Below are 16,903 nucleotides of genomic sequence, written 5' to 3' on the forward strand. Positions count from 1 at the left end.
TGAAAAGCTTGCTCAGAGAGCACAGTTCACTCAGAAATTGCCTGCAAGAACTGTATGATAATACTGCCTTTACTTCAGAAAGCAGATTTTTTATTTTATATGTTTACAAAACCTTATTTGTAATTTTTGGCAAATAAGGTTTTGGCAGCTTTGAAAAAGAGTCATGATTTGTTCCTCTTAACAAAGAGAAATGAGATGATCTTGTATTTGGTTCGATGGCACAACATCTTTTAGGGTGTTTTATAATCATTTTTTCCTTATGACAAATGTGGTCACTTTAAGATAATGCTGGTCCATTGCAGAAATTTTGGAGAATGTGACAAGGAGACTATGCATCCGTAATCCCACCACCCAGACAATCACTGTTAACATTTTGATATGTTTTCCTTCACTGATGCATGTGACTGGAATGGTTAAAACCTTCCTATGTACATACCTTTGTATACTGCTCTTTACACTTAATTTTCTACTATCAGCACTAATGATCACTAAAAACATTAAAGATCTTTTTAATAACTTTATTCCTTTTCAGAAGGTTGTGCTACCATTTACTTATCCATTCTTTTAAAGTAGGACGTTTAGGCTATATTCAGGTTTTCTGCTCTTATAAGCAATGCTGTATTGGACATCTTTATGCATACGTTTCTGTTGGTGTTTTCGACTGTTTCCTTAGGACAGACTTCTTGATGCCAATTATTGAGCAGAGCATATGAATCTTTCACAAATATTTGTTTCTAATATGTAGCATACACACAGGCTCATACTTGTCTTATTTTTTAGTTGACAAATTATGGTTGGTTGTTCTTAACTAAAAAAAAAATCATACATTTGAAATTAAGTTTTAGTCCCATATGAAATGAAATGATCAATGCATGTTTATTTTAGATATTTCTTCAGTGACTGATGAGACTAATTATATATTTAACTGATTTGGTTTATAACTAGGATCTACTTAATCATAAATCTGGGCATCAAGGTGGGATTAAGGGATCAAGCAGATCAGGTTTAGTGACAGGACTAGAGACCAGTGAAAAAGCAAGAAGGAGCCCCAAACTCTATGTAGCCTTATGAAACATTTTGGCATCTGTGCCACCGGGTGAAACAGTATGCACTCACCTAGCTCCTGATGTGTAGGAGGTGTTTATAGGGCACAAGGGAAAATGCAAACTTCTTCTCTACAGATAGAGAAGGTGCATTAGGCCGGAAAGCACAGCCAGGAATATATGGGTCTTCCATCTGTGGGCCTCCATGGCTTCCAGAAAACCCCTCCCATTCACAGCTCCTCATCTGCTAGAGGAGAGAAGGCACTTCTGGTTTACAATCACCACAACACTGGCTGAGGAACACTCAAAGAGCTTCCACCTCTGTCCACAGAGCCCCCACCCTTTTACATTCAACATGTGAGGCAGTGATCAGGTGGCTATTTTTCAATGTTCTTTCAAGTTCTGTGTAAGGTTAGCAGATACATCAGGCCTGCAGCAAGGCAGTAATCCCCTCCTCTGGGATTCCCTGCACTCACTTCTTAGGAATGTGTATGAGTGAGGGAACATTCATTCACTCTTTTTATTCATCCATTCATTTCTCAGTTTGTCCTTTTATTCAAAAAATAGTCATTGAATCTTATCTACCACTGTGCAGCAGCTCCTGTGCTAGGCAACGGAGGACGCAACAGGAGACATGACAAATGCCCTGCCCCCGTAAGACTTGTGGCTAATCAGAGAGGCAAGGAATGAAACAAGCAATGGCAACACAGAGAAAATGCAGGACAGCAGAGGGATGCTAGGCAGAGGCCTGATGGCTGTCCCAGAGCAGAAGTGGCCCAGGCGGGAGGGCAGGGCCGCAGGGGGCCAGAGAAGCAGGGAGAAAATGCTGTAGGCAGGGAGGGGGGCATGAGCTGGGAGAGTAGCAATGGGCACTGCTTGCAGGACGACTGCCCAAGGGTTAGCATCAGCTCCTACTCATAACTGGAAAACAACAGTGCATTAGAGCAGGAAGCTGCCAACTTGGACATCTGACAAGGACAGAAAGTAGGGCCCATAATGTGAAAGAGCTTGCCCAAGTGCCAAAGGAAGTTGATTTTTGTGCAAGATGGATGCACAGGCTTCTGCCACAGGCACATCAGCCAGATATATTGGGGTTTTTCTCAGGTAACTTTCCTACGGGGACTCCATATGGACGTATTCCTGTGTATAAATACGTGTGTTCTGGATAATAGTAATGGTAGCCTTTGGGTTCAAAGAGAAAATGCTAGACTTCATAAAATCCCTCTATGAACTAACCTGAAGTCCGATATTTGAAGAACTGCATTAAATAGGGCTAGAAGTAGCTGCATTCATAACACAGACATTCATAACACTGAGACATTCATAACACTGCATTCATAACACTGAACATTGACAGCTGAGAGGATGCACTTCCCTACTGAATCACTTTAAGACAGAGTTGCAAATCCCATTATCTGTGAGTGCTGTGTGAATACATATGCCAAGACGAATAGTGAACACAGGAAATTGTGCTGAAAATTAATCGCCCTCAGCAATCAACGGGGATAGGCCCCACACGAGAGAAGGTCCGACTAAGGATGGAGCGCACTGCGATGAGACCTTTCTTACATGACCTAGGTGCTCCCAAGACTGCAAACTTCCACTCCTTTGTATCTTTCTTTCCAGCCTGCTAACTGAACCATGCTAATGGAGATCAGAACAGTCCTTGTGGTTTTTCCTATCAAATCTGTTAAAAGGGGAAGAAGGTTCCGGTTGTTAATTGCAGGGGATCTCCTATTCTTTGTTTTAAGGAAAGTTTAAACAAAATGCTCACCCACTCTGGGGCTTTAAAGAAAGTTCAAACAGAACAAAGTTCTCTTGCCAAGGTTTAAGGCAAATTTCCTCCGTCCAGATGGCTTCCCCAGGCAGGCCAATGTGAGAACCAAGACACTCACCCCTGCTGCCTCTTAATGCCGCGCCTTGATTGTTGCTAACGATCCCCAGCTGTCCTTCGTTGCCGGCTCCTTAACCTCTCTCTGCCGGCCACATCTGCCTGCAACTCTGAGAGGGGAAGAGGAGATGCTGACAAAAGAGGCATCCAAGAGATGCGTTGGAGGCTGCCCCCAAAGCAATGCAGATGGGGTCCCGAGTCGTGGGACTATGCACCAGGGACTTGATTAGAAATTAGTTCTCCACAATAAACTTCAGGAAAAAATATGAAGCTCATATTTTATATCAAGGAAATATACCTGATGATAGGAAATGCCACTAACCAAAGCAAATCCACTAAGAATCCAGGAGTTTGGCCATGATACTTGGCAGGTCACTTTCCCTATTGACTAGTCTACGTATTTACTGGGCAGCAGCCCAGATTGGGGCAGTGGCCATGAGAATTCCCACTGTGTTCCAGCAACATGTGTCCACTTTCTCCACGGCCTTCCCCAGCTGCCCCCTTTATTCCAGCCCATCACCTAGCAGACATACTCACTTTTGATCTGTACCAGATACAAGTGGGTCACCTCTGCATCCTGTATTGATTTAATGCTTCCCCTTTGTTTTCTGTGTGTCCTACAAGTGTCTGGCTATGTCAGCCAGTGGGTCTGAATATCCCTGCCTGCCCAGAGGTCCATTCGATTCAGACATTAAAAAGTGCACCTTGTTACTATCACCCCATAGGGTGCACTACAGTCTAATAGACAAATCCACTTCATCAAAAGCAATCTAAGTACCTCTCTATGCTCTGTACCCCTTCTTCCCCAAATCCTATTTCTTGAGGGAAGCAAACCTATTCAAACCTATTATCTTTAGCCTAAAATCCAAACAGTTGGCTGACTTAGCAAGGTTTTTATTTGCTCCTTTGTTTCCTTTCTTTTTTCTTTTTTTTTTTTTTTGAAACGGAGTCTCGCTCTGTCACCCAGGCTGGAGTGCAGTGGCACGATCTCGGCTCACTGCAAGCTCCGCCTCCCAGGTTCACGCCATTCTCCTGCCTCAGCCTCCCCAGCAGCTGGGACTACAGGCGCACACCGCCACACCCGGCTAATTTTTTGTATTTTTAATAGAGACGGGGTTTCACCGTGTTAGCCAGGATGGTCTCAATCTCCTGACCTTGTGATCCACCAGCCTTGGCCTCCCAAAGTACTGGGATTACAAGCATGAGCCACTGCAACAAGCCGCTCCTTTGTTTCTTTTAGCCCACATTAGGATATTATTGAGTCTTCTCGTTTTCACACAAAATATTGGAAAAGAAGTGTGAGCTCACTAGCTCAGCTGGTATACCCATGGCATGAGGCTGCAGGGGGCACAGAATGGTATAGGAGCTGGAGGGTGGCAGGCTTTGCATTCAGACCTGGATTGCGAGTCTGTCACTTGGATTCCTTAGCTTGTGACAGTGGGCACATTTTATGACATATCCGTTCCTTTGCCTTATCATTCGTGAAACATGTTCTGGCATTGCAGAGATAATATATGCAAAGTTCCTAGCCCAGTGTCTTGGATGCAGTTGGTACTATGGGAACTATTATTAGATGTCAAAAGGTATTTTTTTCGTTTTTTTGAAACGGAGTCTCGCTGTGTCACCAGGTTGGAGTGCAATGGCACAATCTCGGCTCACTGCAACCTCCGCCTCCTGGGTTCACGCCATTCTCCTGCCTCAGCCTCCCGAGTGCCTGGGACTACAGGTGCTGGCCACCACACCTGGCTAATTTTTTGTATTTTTAGTAGAGATGGGGTTTCACCATGTTAACCAGGATGGTCTCCATCTCTTGACCTCATGATCCGCTCGCCTTGGCCTCCCAAAGTGCTGGGATTACAGGCGTGAGCCACTGTGCCTGGCCAATGTCAAAAGGTCTTTTTATTTAGTTGAAATGTGAGCCAGTTTCTTCCCAACATGTGGACATTTTGTCTATAAGGAGATGATGTGGAAAAGAATGGATGATTCAGTTAAAAAGCAAACTAGCAGTAGATGCAAAGTGGCTGGTGACCAGGGTCTGCTCACACACAGTGGCCCTGGGGAAGGAAAGCTTCCATAGTCCATCCAACCACCTTCGAGTTTTTTATGCACTAGGACCATCCACCAGACCTCACCTGCAACCTCACCCGCAACCTACGTCTGCTTACCATTTAAACCACCAATCAGATTGGCAAGACTTTCCAAACTTGACCCCAAATTTGACCTCGTCCTCATACACTCTGTGCCTAGAGGATACCTGGCTACAGGTGCAACATGCAAATATCATCTCACCCAGAAAAAGAAATCCTAAAATGAGGCTTCCCAATAGAGAGCTCAAATTTTGTATTGACTCTTGCTCCCTGCTCCTAACAGAAACTCACTGCAAATGATGTAAATATTTGACTGTCTTCTCCCATGTAGGTGTAATGCTGTCAGACCTCCACATGTGTCTTAGAGAGTTAGCAATTAGAAGCAGGACCCAACTGCCTTCCAGGGCCTTCAATAATCACAGACTATAGCAAGGCATTTGACAAAAGTGAGAGCAAAGTGGAAGCAGGAAGCTTGACTTTCTTACATTGTCCCAGGGATGCAAGAAAAGCTCTTTGAGCCTCCTCCTAATCAATGATATACTGATGAAATATGTTATACCATGTTAGGGGCATTTCCTAAAGAAACGTTGGTTTACTACTAGAAAGTTTGCTGAACAATCATTTCCATAGTGCTCTCAGGCCCAAGGAAAGGCAGAGGCAAAGAAAGTGTAAGGCTGGGCACGGTGGCTCACGCTTGTAATCCCAGCACTTTGAGAGGCTGAGGCGGGCAGATCACGAGGTCAAGAGTTCGAGACCAGCCTAGCCAACACAGTGAAATCTCGTATCTACTTAAAATACAAAAATTAGCTGAGTGTGGTGGCAGGCGCCTGTAATCCCAGCTACTTGGAAGGCGGAGGCAGGGGAATCACTTGAACCAGGGAGGCAGAGGTTGCAGTGAGCTGAGATCATGCCACTGCACTCCAGCCTGGGCAACAGAGTGAGATTCCATCTCAAGAAAAAAAAAAAAAAGTACAAAAGCAGATTGCAGATGATTATTCATACGGTACAGCACCCTCTGTATGTATGAGTACTATCCAAAACATTCTGAATTTCACTAGCTTATATTTTCCAGATTTCTTCAAGTTCTCAACATCACTTATCTTTAAAGAGGATTATGATGAAGCTCGACTCCATCCTCATGCACATGGATACACCCCTCCTTGAAGGTAAAGCAGAATTATCGCTGGTCTCTTCTCCCAACTCTGAACTTCCCTCTCCAGGGAACCCAGAGGTTTCCATGCATCTGTTAACACCCCCAACCCAAAATCTGCATCCTATTCAAAAGCACAACATCATGGTATTAAGTTTTTGTGAATATAAGTAAAGGATTATGTAATGATAAACCAACAATAGTAATAACTCCTATCACAAAATAAACCAGCCACAGCTGCAGCCTGAAACAGATGGTGAAGAACCACATCCAGAAATCAGAAACAGCCATTGTGCTGAATCAAGGTACCAGGGGCACACTGGGCACTCCCTCAGAAACACCCACGGACCTCTGTGACTTGGCTGGCAGCAGGTCTGCTCCTCTGAACAACAACAAGCACAAAATCAAAGAAAGACAGTGGTATGAGAGCCTATTTCCATCCATTTTCCTTTCCAGGTTGGCCAGCTGCACTGGGTGACATCCTCACAGGACCAACCTCTTTGCAGGTTCCGGCACCATCAGTCACTCCAGCCACTGCACACAGCACATAGTCCTGCACATCTGCAGGCTTTAGCTGAGATGTTTCTAGAAACCTGGCTTGGCCTGATGTTCCAGAGTCAGTGCTAGTGTCCATGTACGAAGGTCAGCAAGACAGGGTAGAAGATCTGCAGGGTAATGGCCCATTCAAGAGTACAGAGACCAGGAGTTCACAGCAGCTCCAGTCCTATCTGCCCTTGGACTTAAGATAACAATGTTAATCTCTTCTGATAGTTATGCAGGGAGGAGGAGGTTCCTTGGATCAAATATTGCAGATCCGATCAGTTAGGCAGGGCAAGGGCTGGAGAGGAAAGGTTGTCTCCCATTCCTCATGGGCCACCCTGCCTTTAAGCCTCCCCTGCAAACAATAAGCTGTGGCTCACACAATGCAATGGCAAAAGGTGCTACTTTTCTCTTTTTATTTATTTATTTAAAATATTTAAAGGCAATTATAGAAACAGATTTATTACAGATAAATTTAGTGTCGTTGAAAACTTTAGCCAAAAAAACAAAGAATTGGTTATATAACAGGCAAATAATAATATGACTGGACCCTTCATTAACATCACATTTTTTTTAATCTTTTTTTTTTTTACATACTTTAAGTTCTAGGGTACAGGTGCACAATGTGCAGTTTTGTTACATATGTACACATGTGCCATGTTGGTGTGCTGCACCCATTAACTCATCATTTACATTAGGTACATCTAATGCTATCCCTCCTCACTCCCCCCACCCCACGACAGGCCCTGGTGTGTGATGTTCCCCATCCTGTGTCCAAGTGTTCTCATTGTTCAGTTCTCATCTATGAGTGAGAACGTGCGGTGTTTGGTTTTCTGTCCTTGTGACAGTTTGCTGTGAATGATGGTTTCCAGTTTCATCTATGTCCCTACAAAGGACATGAATTCATCGTTTTTTATGGCTGCATAGTATTCCATGGTGTATATGTGCCATATTTTCTTAATCCAGTCTATCATTGATGGACATTTGGGTTGGTTCCAAGTCTTTGCTATTGTGAATAGCGCTGCAATAAACATAACGTGTGCATGTGTCTTTATAGCAGCATGATTTATAATCCTTTGGGTATATACCCAGTAATGGGATGGCTGGGTCAAATGGTATTTCTAGTTCTAGATCCTTGAGGAATTGCCACACTGACTTCCACAATGGTTGAACTAGTTTACAGTCCCACCAACAGTGTAAAAGTGTTCCTATTTCTCCACATCCTCTCCAGCACCTGTTGTTTCCTTAGTTTTTAACGATCGCCATTCTAACTGGCATGAGATGGTATCTCATTGCGGTTTTCACTTGCATTTCTCTGATGGCCAGTGAACATCACAGTGTAAAGCCATTTATCTTTCACTTGCTGAGCTATTGAGTAAGTGGATCACTTTGTAGGCAACTCTTTTAGTAATTAAAAAAAAAGAGCTGGGTTAATATACAAGGAATAAAGTGATATGTTTCATGGGCAAGTTTGAAAATCCTGTTTGCCTGCAGAGTAACAAATGTAGGAGTAACAAGGGTACTAACTTAGGCTAGCTTCTGTGGGATAGACACAGGGCAGACTAAACTGGGTGACACAGATGTGTGTGGACCTGAGCTGGGGTATGAGGATAGATGAGAAATTACAGACCCAGACCAAAAAAAAGAAAAAAAGAAAAGTAGAGAAAACTTCCCATCAATAGTAGAACTGAGAATGCCTGACACAGCAAGTTTCCTTCCTCCTATCCTCCACCCAAGGGCTCTCTTGATCATTCAAATTGTACAGACAGTTGTGTGAACAACATGCTGGCCTTTGGGCCTATGAATGATTCCCCTCTTATCAAAGAAAATGGAGCTGATAAGATAATGGCAATAACTGTCAGTAGCACTTACTGAAATAACTTAATATGAACTAATTGGGACTGCCTATCTTTCTCTGGGGGCAAGTGTCAGGATATAGTTGGAAGAGGAAAAGAAAGAGGAGGGAAGAGAAGAGAGAGGAGGAGGAGAAGAAGAAAGACTGCTCTAAGTCAGCATTCGGCTACAGCCAAGTCTTTTCCAGAAAATGGAAAAGCCTCCTTTAAAGTAAAATCTTCACATGAACTGTTTCCCCAACTCTTTTCCATTCCTTTCCCTTTTCTTTCTTTTTTTTCACCCTTCCTACCTTTTATCTCTTTCCTTTGGTAACACCAAAAGGACTTAAAATGGCCTGAAAGCAATTAAAAAACAAAATGTAAAAATATAAATGATGTTAGAAATTCAGAGGCACATGTAATATGCTGTACATTATGATAGAAAGTTGAGGCCTCGGGAAAGTTAGAATGCATATATGCAGGCTAAGGACGTCATAATTATGCAAATTGAACTCCACATTTCTCAACAAAATCTTTGATAGCCAAAGTGAAAAAGAAAATCCAATTATATGTTTTTTATTGTTCATGTCAGGACTAGAAAAAATGAGAAACCAATTCTAATCCTTGAACTGTGACTGACTATATTTTTTTGTGGTTTTACATCTGCCAAATAAGAAGTATATCTGTTCCATATTTCATAGTAATATATGTAGTGAGAAGTAGTAAGACAATTTATACAAAGAGTCATCTTATAAAAAAAAGCAGTAGATATTTTTTCACAGTGGTTTGGAACCAAAAAAAGCATGGCCTAGATCTTAAGTATGCATAATTAAACATGTTACCTATTCATAAAGTAAAATGTCAGATTCTGCCTCATAAAATCCGGGCCTGTCTGATTGTTTCTGGGATTTATTATTTGCTTTGTTTTTGTTTTGCTATAATTATTTGGTAGAGCAGGATTGCAACTCCATCCAAAAAGTTTGGTGAAGACTTAATACAGTCAAATTACTCTACAGTGATTACGGGGCCCGTGTACCTGTTCTGCATTTTGAGAAGACAATGAGTAGCTACAAGAGAAAATGACTGACTAACTTCAGAAGGTAGAAAAGGTCCTTTCCAGGATCTAGAACCAGAAATACCATTTGATCCAGCAATCCCATTACTGGGTATATACCTAAAGGATTATAAATCATTCTACTATAAAGACACATGCACATGTATGTTTATTGCAGCACTATTCACAATAGCAAAGACTTGGAACCAAACCAAATGCCCATCAATGATAGACTGGATAAAGAAAATGTGGCACATATATACCATGGAATACTATGCAGCCATAAAAAAGGATGAGTTTATGTCCATTGCAGGGACATGGATGAAGCTAGAAACCATCATTCTCAGCAAACTAACACAAGAACAGAAAACCAAACACTGCATATTCTCATTCATAAGTGGGAGTTGAACAATGAGAACACATGGACACAGGGAAGGGAACATCACACACTGGCCTGTTGGGGGGTTGGGGGAGTGGGGAGGGATAGCATTAAGAGAAATGCCTAATGTAGATTATGGGTTGATGGGCACAGCAAACCACCAGGGCACATGTATACCTATGTAACAAACCTGCACATTCTGCACATGTATTCCAGAACTTAAAGTATAATTTAAAAGAAGAAAAAAAAATTCACACACACACACACACACACACACACACACACACACACACACACACACACAAGGGTTCTTTCCAGATTCCCATCTTGGAATATTCCTAAATTTCAAGAGGAAGTTTCCTGGAGGTAGCCATTTAAAAAACAAACAAAACACTTTTGTGACCTCATTTCTACATCAACCCTATTCAGAAGACCAAAATTCAATGGAGAGTTAACAATTCTGAATCTTTAATATTTACTTTGCCTGAAAAACAATTGACACATTTTGTTGTGGTCAGATATTTTATAACAAGACTAACATTATAGTGACCTATATATACAATTATTGTTATAATTTATTATTCCATATTATTGCTTAAGTGTATCATATATAACAGAGAATCTTGGACACAGGCACTTAAATATCAAAACAATGAGATGTGAAACAGGAATAAAAGGTAAAATAGCCAGAAAGAAAAAAGTTATGAATTGAAGAACGATAATTTATTAAGAAAATCAGCCAGGCACTGTGGCTCACGCCTGTAATCCCAGCACTTTGGGAGGCCGAGGAGGGTGGATCACGAGGTCAGGAGATCGAGACCACGGTGAAACCCCTTCTCTACTAAAAATACAAGAAATTAGCCGGGCGTGGTGGCAAGCGCCTGTAGTCCCAGCTACTCGGAGAGGCTGAGGCAGGAGAATGGCGTGAACCTGGGAGGCGGAGCTTGCAGTGAGCCGAGATTGCGCCACTGCACTCCAGGCTGGGCGACAGAGCGAGACTCTGTCTCAAAAAAAAAAAAAAAAAAAAAAAAAAGAAAATCAATGGGAAAAATAGTAGATGTAATAACATAGTTGAGAAAATTATCTGGATATAAGAGAACTATCAAAAAATTGCCAAGATTCTATACTTTAAGCAATTACCATTAAGAAAACGTAACAGGAAAGCTTTTTCCATTCAAAATTGCAATAAATGATAAATACAGAAAAAAAACCCTAACCAACTACATAGCTATGCAAATCAATGATAAATTCATTAATTCATGAATATGAATTGGCAAACATAAATTAACAAATATTTGTAAAAAATGAGTAACAGAAAGAGAAGGACTAGGATAAATAAACAGAAAAACTGACCTCAGAAGAAACAGAGACAGCTCAAGGAAAGGCCAAAATGGTGATTTGATAGTCTCGAAGACATTTAATGATGCCATCTCCACTGCAAGGAAGAAGAAAAGGCTACTATAAAAGGAGCAGAGACCACGACAAAGTCATACAAAAGAAAAAACATGATTGACAACATAAAATATGTGGAGACTAAATAGTAAATTAAGTGGAGCAAAAGACCAAGTTGGTGATCTAGATATTTAAGTTCAGATACTATCCCAGGACATAGAGTAAAAATGCAGAGGTGTAAATATGAGCAAAAAGATGGGAAGATAGATCCAGATTGTTCCTTTCCAGTGTAAGAGAGATTCTATAAGTAATAAATAATCAAAAGAAATAGTAAAATATACTTTCACCAGGCTACGAAAAAAATCACAAGTCCTAAGAATGAAAGGGCCCTCCAAGTATGGGAAGAAATTAATGAAAAAAAATAAAAATAAAGATCCACATCTAGACATATACTGGAAAGTTTCAAAATTCTAGTGGTTTCCAAAGAAAACTAAACATATTACCTACAAAGAATAAGAATCAAACTGACACCAGACTTCTCATCACCACAATAAATACTAGAAGAAGAAGAAACAAGCCATCAATTCTCTAAGAGAAATTTGTTTGAATCAAAATGTCTCTGCTCTGCCAAATTACCAATCAAGGGTTAACAAAAGGCATTTTTAAACATGCAAGAACTCAGAAATATTATCATCCAAGAATTCAATATGAATATATTATTCATGGAAGTAAAAGAGAAATCCCAAAAAAGAGTTTTAAAGAGAATGTGATGAGAATCAAAAAGCAGTGGCATCTGATTATGACCCAGAAGAAGTAAAAGAAGCTGAAAATAACTAAATGAGGATCCACCGGACCTTGACCTTTGAAACTATCTATTCTCAGCAAAAAGATTTTTAACACAGGGTTGCTTTTCCTTCAAAATGGGCCCAATCACATGACTTAGTTCTTTCTGTTTTGAGGGTCTTAATTTTTAAAAAGGGTCTTTAGAGCAATAACAAAAGAGCTTAATTTTATTAAAGGAAAAAATGTAAATGACATAAACCTTAACAATTCAGAAATGATAGAAATCAGAAGTTGAAGCAGGAAAGGGAAGTGAGAGGTAGTAAAATGCTCTTGATTCCTCATGGGGGATGTAACATACACTAGCACCCAAGGCAGGAAAGAATGTTTAAGTGTGAATATATTGAGTAACAAAATAACGAATTTCCTTGATCAAAACGGCCAAATGAGAACATGCCTCTCTTTCCTCCCCAGTGCAATAAAACATAAAGCAAAATGAAAACGTATAAACTCGTACTATCACAGAGAACTAACAGGAGGGGAACTATCAGAACACGAGAGATTTCAAAAAGTTTCTGAAAGAGGGAGGAAGAAGTTCTGATAATTAAAACAAAGTGAGAGGAACCTCAAACTAGATAGAATTCATGGGGAGGAAGTTGTAGTGGAAAAGGAGTTAGGGTGTCCCAGGTGCGAAAACACATCAGAGGGCGGGAATGAGGAAAATAGCTCAAAAGTTTTAATCTGGAAGAGTTAGCCACTTCACCATATATCCCAGTCCCTACCCTTGTCCCCAGAATGACAGAGAGCCACACATTATCTCTAGGTCCTCTCCTCCAAAATTATAGGGTTCTTCACTAAAGGAATTAAACTCTCTGAGGAGAACTAGGGAAGTCAACGTGAAGTCCCCCTCTTTCTGGTATTTGGGGGACATCCAGGGTCCACACCCTTTCTATCTAAAGTAAACAAACCTCTCAATTCATGGAACTGCCAGACGTCTTTTCTACATAGCCCCTCATGCCCTCAAACTTTAGTGGAAATCGATGGAATTGATGGACAAGTGAAATGCAATAGCAAAATAAAATAAAGAGATCAAAACAAGCTCTTGAAAAACTGATCCCAGGGAAACAGAAGATCCAAACAATCAATGATGACTTTAAAAGAATCTTAAGTATTCACAAATCACTAATGTTTTATTGAAGTATAAAATACATACAGAAACATGAACAGATCATAAGTGTACACTTCGATGTAACATCAAAAAGTAACTACCACCTATGTCACTCAGATTAAAAGCAAAACAAAAATCTTACCAGCATGCCCAAAGCCCCCTCCATGCCCCCTCCATTCGGGTACTACTCCCTCTCTCTTCCCTAAAGGAACCTGACTCCTAACACCGTAAATTTTTTTGTCTCTGAGTTTTATATAAATGGAGGGTGTGGTAAGTATGTTTCTGCCTTCTTTCCCTTCACATTGTGTTCATGAGATTCATCCATACCAGTTATGTGTAGCTGCTGTTCATTCATTCTTACTGTAGCATAGCAACCCATTGTAGAAATAAGCCGTAATTTTTTGTTCTCTGTTGCTGATCATTTGGTGGTTTCCAGTTTTAGTCTTTTACAAATGGTGCTATTGTCAACAATTTTTACATGTGTTTTGGTTCACATATGACACATTTCTGTTGGATATAGAAATAGAAGTGGAATTGTGAGGTCACAGGGTATGCTAAATTCAACTTTAATAGATAATAGCAAATAGTATTCCAAAATGATTGTACCAATTTACACACCCACTAGCAACATATAAGAGTGCTAGTTGATCTTATATCCTTCTCAATCCTTGGTAAAATCAGTTGTTTTTTTTTTTTGTGGTTGTATGATTTATTGTATTCCCTGATTACTAATGAGGTCAAGCACATTTTATATATGTATTGGATGTTTAGGTATTAGATATACTTACTGGATGTCTTATGCAATGGCTATTCTTTTGTCTTGCCCATTTTTATTGTGTTGACTTTTTATTACTGAGGGGTGTGTGTGTGTGTGTGTGTGTGTGTGTGTGTGTGTGTGTATGTAGAAAGAGAGAAGCTTTTATATGTTCTAGATAGGAGCTCTTCATTAATTATATGTATTGCAAATATTTTTTCCCACTATATAGAAAAATAGGATAAATATCAGACAATAGAAAGGGCAAGAAGCTGGAAGATACTTGACATGCAAAGTTCTATGCCTCTCATGAAAGAAACAACACTCAGAAAAGGTTTTACCGTCTTTGTGCCTTAAAAGAATCTTTGTGGCCACCTGAGGAGAGCTTCCTTTAAAGCACTGAATCATGTTGGGCCATCAGAATAAGTTTCCCATAGAATAAGCCCCAATCTTGGCAGACAGGGCCCTTCTGGCATCCCCTCAGCATGAGAGGTGGGTGAAGGCTGCTGCATGTCCTCACTGGAGACTGAGGCTTGGGTTATCACACGCTTATGGAATGCAGAGTAGAATGACAGGGTCCTCAGTTGGAAGCATTATCCTCAATTATTCTCTTACCCTCACTCTCCACATTTAATCTGTGAACAAACCCCATGGACTCTACTTCCAAAACATGCTACTAACATGTCCCCTTCTCCTCTTCCAGTGCTGCCACTTTAATCAAGCCACCACATCACCGGCCTGGGGTCCTACACAGCCCCATCCACTTCCTTCCACCCTTGCCCCTCTGCAATCCCTTCTCCACATAACAGCCAAGTGGCCATTTTAAAATGGAAATCAACTTGTCAGTTTCCTATTCCAGTGGCTTCCACCGTTCTCAGAATAAGATCCAGCCTATGCTTCAAACCCCTCCTTGATCCGGTTCCTATTTCTCTACCTCATCTCCCTATATCTTCTCACCTCGTCCATCAGCCCTCACCTCCCTGGCCCTCTTTCTGTCCTTGGATATGAAAAGCTTGGTCCTAACTTGGAACCTCTGCACTCATTGCTTCTCCCCCATGTTATTGACTCCTTTTTGTCCCTTTCTTAGAGAGGCTTTCCTGATCATTCAGACTGAAGGAGCTACCTGGTCCCTCTCTGTCACAAAACCTTACTTTTGTGTTACCTACTGGTTTTGTCATGTTGCTGTTGTTTATTTGCTTGCTCATTGTTGAGTGTCTCCACACACTCAAGTGCCTCTGTGAGGGCAGGACAACATGCGTCTCCTTCTCATCTTGTACCCAGCACCTAGCAAAATGCTTATCTAGAGAAGAAGCTCAATAAATATCTGTTGAATGGAAGAATGAACGTTCAATCATTGCTGTCCCTGTGAGACCCCATTTGGGATCCATTGAACTCTAAGCACTTGAAGAAACACATTGTCTATATGAGGGATTGGATTTAGTAGTCTTTCAGGTATTATAAATTAAAATTAGCAATTATCATGTTGCTTTGCTAATTTTGCCCCCAAAAGAAGCTTTTAAAAAAAGTCTTCGCTATCTTTTCAAATTTGGATGTAGGGTGAGTACCTTGCTTTTCCTGCAAACTTGGCTTCACCTGGTTTGCAGTTACAGATAGAAACTCCCCACAATTCCATCTAGGACAGCACTCTCAGCTCCTTGAATTCAGGCAGTTTCACCAAGGACTTGAAGAAATCCTTACTCCCACAGGATTTTCTTAGCTCCTATATTTTATCCTTTGCTTTTGTGTAAGGGGGACTAAACATTAGACATATTGAGAATTAGAATAAGTCCCAAGAAAGAAATAGACAAGAAATCTAATTGCAGATTAGGCTTCAATGAAGACAAGCTAATTATTAAATAAATAACACAGCTTGCTGGCCTCTTGGTTAAAAGTATTTGTGTAATTCACTCATTGATATAGTTCTAACTATATCTCCGAGGGGTTCTCCAAGGAAGTGATATCTAACCTGAGTTCCTGAAAGAGGAACAGGAGTCTGGAAGGAGTACTCCTCCCCGGCAGAGGGGCCAGCACATGGCAAGGATTAGTGTGAGAAAGGGCACCATTCATTAGGGGAAGTGAAAGCAATTCAGTATTGGCCAGGGAGCAGAGTGTGTGCGGACATGGTAAGAACGTGATGCTGAGAAGTAAACGGAGTCCAGGCCATGAAAACTTTGTAAGCCATGCTAAGCAGTTTGGAAATTATCACGTGAGCCATAGTGATTCACTGAAGAATTTAAAGCCAGGGAGTGATTCATCAGATTTGTGTTTAGAAAAATCACTTTCAAGGGGTGGGACTGGAGCCAGGAATGGGTAGTAGTGGTTGCAAGAAGATCGTGGTGATGGTATCATTGGCCAAATTAGAAGCAATAGGAATGAAGGAAGTAGTACAAGAAAATAGGAGGAGAGGGAAGTAAGCAGAAAGTAAGAATGACTCCCAGGTTTCCAGATGACTATTCTGGAAGAAAGATTACACTTTGCAATATATGATCAAGGATGTTTCCAGATCAGGAAAGATGTGTTCATTTGTCTTTCAAGACTCTGAATTCCACAGATCCACGATTACAGTGCCACTAATACCATCAAGGACTCAACCGTAGTTAAGAGGAAGCTCTAAACTCCAGTTTCATGCACTGGGGGAATCCATTTCATCTGAGGAGGAAGAGGACTTGAAAGGAAGTTAATCAGAGGCACCAACTGATTATAGTCTAGGCAGAGAACTAGGGAGAGGAAAATTAGATGTTGGTCAATCTAAAGAATAGACCTTCCTGGCAAGCAAGCAAAGGGAAAATCAAGTAGAAGAATAGAATGATTTGTGTTAATGGGACATCACTGA

Source organism: Hylobates moloch, unplaced genomic scaffold (genome assembly GCF_009828535.3).
Source record: "Hylobates moloch isolate HMO894 unplaced genomic scaffold, HMol_V3 SCAFFOLD_2, whole genome shotgun sequence".
NCBI lineage: Eukaryota > Metazoa > Chordata > Mammalia > Primates > Hylobatidae > Hylobates > Hylobates moloch.